Below are 6,302 nucleotides of genomic sequence, written 5' to 3'. Positions count from 1 at the left end.
CCCACATTTGTGTTATTCATCCTTTGTGTGATTGTATCTGTGTGCGAATGTTGCGGTGGGTTTGTGGTGCCCCCATGTGGTCAGATAATATGGGGCAGCCAGGAACAATTCTCTTTATTACCCCTTGATACCCGGAACTTGGAGGGGCTCCGGAGCTGTCTGACTTTACTTTCCTGATAGGTTGGGAGCTGACTTATAAAGGGCTAGGGTCCCGCTGACCCTCATTACTGATCCCCCCTCCCTGGAAACGCTCATTTCCTGGCTGTCTGTGGCCTTTGGTTTGATGCCAAGTCTATGGATACAGCACCCATCAGGGCCAGGTTTGGCCAGATTGGCCAGGCCGGCTGGTTGTGGCTTGGAATGTGTGGAGGTCAGAGGATCGGCATGGCAGCCAGGGAGCTGGTATTCCCCAAGTCAGCCTGCGGTGGCCCTCTGACGACTCTGATTCCCGCACCACCAATCAGGATCCTACATGTCACCTGGGTGTTCTGATTCCTTCCTCCCATTCCTATTGGCTAATGATAGTGAAGGGGTATCAGTAGAGGATACAGAACGGTTCTGCCGATGGGCTTTGGGCTGCCCACGTTCCTGTTCCACGTTTGGGTGTTGGTAATGGAACAAGGAATGGCGATAGAGAACAGCCATGACAACACACAAATACCCCCCCACCTATAACCACAGGAAATGCCCCTTCCCAATCATCAACAGAACCTCAACCCAGTCCCCTCCTAAGCAATGTCACCTGGGAACACCTAGAAATGACCTCCATCTGATCTAAACTGCCCCACCTAATATTATTACCCCACCACTCACAGAATACAGCAACACAAAACAGGGCTAGAGCTAAGGGGCAGGTGGGAAAATATTAATAAATACCTGGGCACAAATCATAGAATCGCCAGCCCATCAGCGGAACCTGACATTTTCACCTGGACCCAGCTACCTCCAGTGATCGGGGGGAATCTAAGAAGGCAAAACCCGACTCCTCTACCAAGATGGCCGCTTCGGGACACGTAGCTAGACATGGAAAGTCGGTGATAGGTAGAATATCCACAGATAAAATTACCCCACCAGTACTGTCTGTGGTCACCCTGCAGTGGATATTCTACCTATAGGACAGGTTCTCTTTACCCAGTAAAAGTTACCATCCCATCATGTGACCTGTGGCCCTCTCGGCTTCCTGCGTGGGTGACACCTTACATTCAGGTTATAAAACTGAAACCTTTGGGGTGCAAAAAAAATTTGGTATGGAGCTGTCCTATAATTCACATTGCAGGGAAGATACCACAAAGGGGTAAAATATGTCCATTAGGGGCCTGCAATATTGGGGAAGGAAGCTGGCATGGCGGTGACAATTTTGGGGACCCCAGAACCTGGTGGGAGGTTGGGGTGACACTGAATGGCTCACATTAGCATTATATGAGCCAAGCATATCACTGCAGCCACATCACAGGCCACGGCATTCTCAGAGCTGCTAACCACTGCTGGAGTTAAGTGGACCAGTAGACGTGGTACCAGAACCTGGCATGCCCATGAGTAGCTGCAATGCTGTGATGGTGGGGCGCAGGGAATTTGGCCAGACTGCCACGCCACTTCCTCCACCACCATGGGTCCCATTCTGAAAACATTCCATCCTTTTATCAATTGATTCACGAATAATAAATAAAACTATTTCTGAAATAAATTGGTGCTTCTGCAGGTACAGAGGATAAATTGGTGATTGGTGGAGCAGTGAGGGGACCTTGTGGCTCTTTCTGATCTCCTTTATGTAGAAGCGGAATCCTCGAACTGCACAGACGCAGCACTGACTTCCTTCACATAACCACTTCCTGATGAAGCGCAACTTATATTATCCTGCGGAGAGAACAATCAGCTCTGAGACATCGCAAAGCATTTCATATGAGGAAGAATTGTGTGCAGAATGATGAATGTGACGCAGCTTGCCGCCAGGAGCAACGCAGGCGGTTTACATTTCATCGAGCTCCCCCCACACAAAAAAATCCTAGCACCTGATTATTAATAAAGAGTGTTTTTATAGCGCCAACATATTACGCAGCGCTGTACATTAAATAGGGGTTGCAAATGACAGACAGACAATGACACAGGAGTAGCTGCCCCAAAGAGCTTGCAATCTAAAAGGTGGAGGAAGTAACACACAATAGGAGGGGCAGATCTGCCTGTAGATCTGATTATTTGTTCACATTTTTTTTTTTACAGTTGCTAGAATCCAACATGAAGAAAAGATCTGAATATTGGAGTCTCAAGTGATCCCCGTTTTTGGCAATTTTACATTATTACAAATACAAACTTCCACGATGGCTGAGATCCGTGTCCAGGATTTATATCATGCTGAAATGTTCTGATATCAACACAATGAGATGTATTTATCAAGTAGGGAATCTGACATTCCCTCAAACATTCCCTGGTGGAGAATCACTTACTGGCATTGAAACACATGGAAGATTCTCACCAGGGAAAGTTTAAGGGAATGTCTGATTCCCTGGTTAATAAATAGAGCCCAATGATTTGAGTTTGCAGATCTTTCCTTTATGAGATCTCACAATAAATAATTTATTATCAGCTACAAGATGAATCATGTGATACAAACATTACGGACACCGGTATACTAAGCAATAAATAAAACAAATCAAGGGAAATTTGCTCATCACAATCTCTCTCCATAACCTTCGTCTTTCACAGGGAGTGAAATGTGAATGGGGCTTCTTGTGACACCAGTGAGGCTCTCTGGAAGATCCCCAACTGATTGCATATTAATGACAGTGGGACAGTGCCGTTCCCTACACCAAAGAATATTCCAATGAAAGCCTTTTCATCAGAGAGTACAAAGAGTCCATTGGCTGCAGTGATGGGTCTGGCATTGCCTCATTCCTCTCCCAGCATACAATTATCCTTCTCTTTATTATACCCGGACAACCATCTTATTGGTGGATCAGCTGCCCATAGTTCATGCAGATGTCGGGGGTACAGAGAAAGTAATGCCAGTGACCCCCAATCACTGACTCCATAGGTGCGTACGGTGCCTTTGGGTCCGTGTATAGCTTTGCAGTGCTGACCCAAAACTTGGAGCGAGGTGCAGGATGATCTTCTGCCATTGTTGTGCCAGACATACCAAGGAAATAAGATTCACAATGAGACGAATAGGTACAAATAATATATCACCATGATAGAAAGAAATTCACACTATGGGGGGGGGGGGGGGGGGGGTGTATGTAAAATAATTACACCTGACCACAGCCGCTCAATAACATCTGTATGAGGTGGGCGAGGAGCACCAGAGTCATGGGAATTCATATCCACAATCGTTTCGACGATCAGAACAAGCACAGACAACGCGTTTCAGGAGATCTGTGATCCTTCTTTAGGGTTCTGTGATATAGTGTCAGCAGATACTGGGATGATTCTGTATAAGTTGGGCGAAGGGGTTTCAGAGTCAGAAGAATTCATATTGTATATCCAGAATCGTTTCATCGATACCAAAGATCAGAACAAGCACAGACGACACGTTTCAGGTGATCTGTGATCCTTCTTTAGGGTTCTGTGATATAGTGTCAGAAGATACTGGGATAGCTCTGGTATGAGGTGGGCGAAGGGGTTCCAGAGTTAGAAGAATTCATATTGTATATCCAGAATTGTTTCATTGATACCAATGTCAGAACAAATACAGACAACACGTTTCAGGAGATCTGTGATCCTTCTTTAGGGTTCTGTGATATAGTGTCAGCAGATACTGGGATGATTCTGTATAAGTTGGGCGAAGGGGTTCCAGAGTCAGAAGAATTCATATTGTATATCCAGAATTGTTTCATCGATACCAAAGATCAGAACAATTACAGACAACACGTTTTAGGAGATTTGTGATCCGTCTTTAGAGTTTTGTGATATAGACCCAGCAGATAGTGGGATAACTGTGTATGAGGTGGGTGAAGGGGTTCCAGAGTCAGAATTCATATTGTATATCCCGATTAGTTTCATCGATACCAATGTCAGAATAAATACAGACAACACGTTTCAGGTGATCTGTGGTCCTTCTTTAGGGTTTTGGAATATAGTGTCAGCAGATAGTGGGATAACTGTGTATGAGGTGGGTGAAGGGGTTCCAGAGTCAGAATTCATATTGTATATCCCGATTAGTTTCATCAATACCAATGTCAGAATAAATACAGACAACACGTTTCAGGTGATCTGTGGTCCTTCTTTAGGGCTTTATTGTTATTAATAAACAGGATTTATATAGCTCCAACATATTACACAGCGCTGTACGTTAAATAGGGGTTGCAAATGACAGATACAGACAGTGAAACAGGAGAAAGAGAGGACCCTGCCCTGAAGAGCTTACAATCTAAAAGTAGGGGGATGAGAGAAGACATCATGATGGCTCTGGTATGAGGTGAGTGAGGAGCGGTTGGGTCATGAGAATTGTACATCTAGAATTGTTTCATTGATACCACTGGTTGGAACAAGCACAGCCAACACATTTCAGGAGATCTGTGCTCCTTCTTCAGGGCTTTGGTCCGCAGATACCGGGGTGGCTCTGGTAATGATCTCTGGTTGACCTGAACTCCTTAGCATAAAAACCTTTCCATTCTTACTGATCTGGCACTGGTCCATCTAAAGGAGCTGACATCACACAAAGGTCCGCCCTGGGCCAATATGGTAATTTGCTAACACCATTTCCCTGAATATGTTTGGTTTCCTGATCCCCTGAAGCACGCTGGCTGCACTTGTTCATGACCAACACTGATGAAATCCCACAAATCTGAATTCTGACAAGTCTGAATAACTCTTCACCGACCACACAATGGGGCCACTTTGCTGAAGAAGCAGAACCTTCACTGGTTCTTCCACCAGTTGGGTATCTCAGGTCCCTTTAATTGCCCCCTAATTGTCCCTTTAATTTCACATCATAAATAGTACAGGAGACAGGAAATTCCACATTCACCTCTTCAAGGACTGCAAACTGCAAGAAAGAAAATCCAAGATACCAAAATGCTAATTTAGGGCCACCGTAGGGGGTCACCGACCGGGGGTCAACATAGCAGAGGTGAGTGGTCTGAGGGCCCTCATTAGGTTCACTGAAGCCAGGATATTGGATCTCTAGTCCAGGCATCTCTCATAGACCAGGAGGCAGTGCTGAAGGGGGACACATCAAAGTTATTCAGATGGACAGGAACTTATAGGACCGCCCATGAGGAACCCACAGCCACAGTGCCAGGCCTAGGACAGGGGGAAGAGGGAGGACAGCAATAGAAGGAATAAAACCAGGAACTGGGCAGGCAGGTGACAATTATCTGTTTGTCCCTCCCTTCCCTATCATTTCCGTGTTGTCACCATTTTAAGGTCTTCTTATAGAGATTACAAGTTGATGGTTAACACATTCATTTTAGTGACAACCTATCCTATAGGGCCCCTCCCCCTACCTCCATCTCTACCCCAACCCATAGGGTCCCTACCACTACCTCCATCTCTACCCCCCCTCCATCCCCTTTAGGGCCCCTCTCCCTACCTACATCTTTGCCCCACCCTATAGGACCCTCCCCCTAGATCCATCTCTACCTCGCCCTATAGGGCCTCTCCCCTAACTCCATCTCTACCCCACCCTAGAGGGCCCCTCCCCCTAGATCCATCTCTACCCCACCCTAGAGGGCCCCTCCCCCTAGATCCATCTCTACCCCACCCTTTAGGGCCCCTCCCTCTACCACCATCTCTACCCCACCCTATAGGGCCCTCCCCCTAGATCCATCTCTACCTCACCCTATAGGGCCTCTCCCCTAACTCCATCTCTACCCCACCCTAGAGGGCCCCTCCCCCTAGATCCATCTCTACCCCACCCTTTAGGGCCCCTCCCCCTATCTATCTCTACCCCACCCTATAGGGCCCCTCCCTCTACCACCATCTCTACCTCACCCTATAGGGCCCCTCCCCTTAGCTCCATCTCTACCCCACCCTATAAGGCCCCTCCCCCTACTTCCATCTCTACCCCACCCAATAAGGCCCCTCCCTCCCATCTCTACCCCACCCTATATGGCCCCTCCCCTTAACTCCATCTCTGCTCCACCCTAAAGTGCCCCTCCCCCATCTCTACCCCACTCTATAGGGCCCCTCTCCATATCTCTCCTCACTCAAATAAGCCCTATCTCTATCCCCCCCCCCCCCACCTAAGGGGCCCCTCTCTCCTTCACCCATGGGGCCACTTTCCCCAATTCCCCCCCTCACCCATGGGGCCCTTCTCCTCTGCCTTTCCTCCTGTTTCTGTCTCCCGGAAGCGGAAGTGTTTGCGTTCC

This window comes from Pyxicephalus adspersus, chromosome Z, assembly GCF_032062135.1.
Source record: "Pyxicephalus adspersus chromosome Z, UCB_Pads_2.0, whole genome shotgun sequence".
In the NCBI taxonomy this organism is placed as follows: Eukaryota; Metazoa; Chordata; class Amphibia; order Anura; family Pyxicephalidae; genus Pyxicephalus; species Pyxicephalus adspersus.
This window is presented reverse-complemented; position numbering follows the sequence as displayed.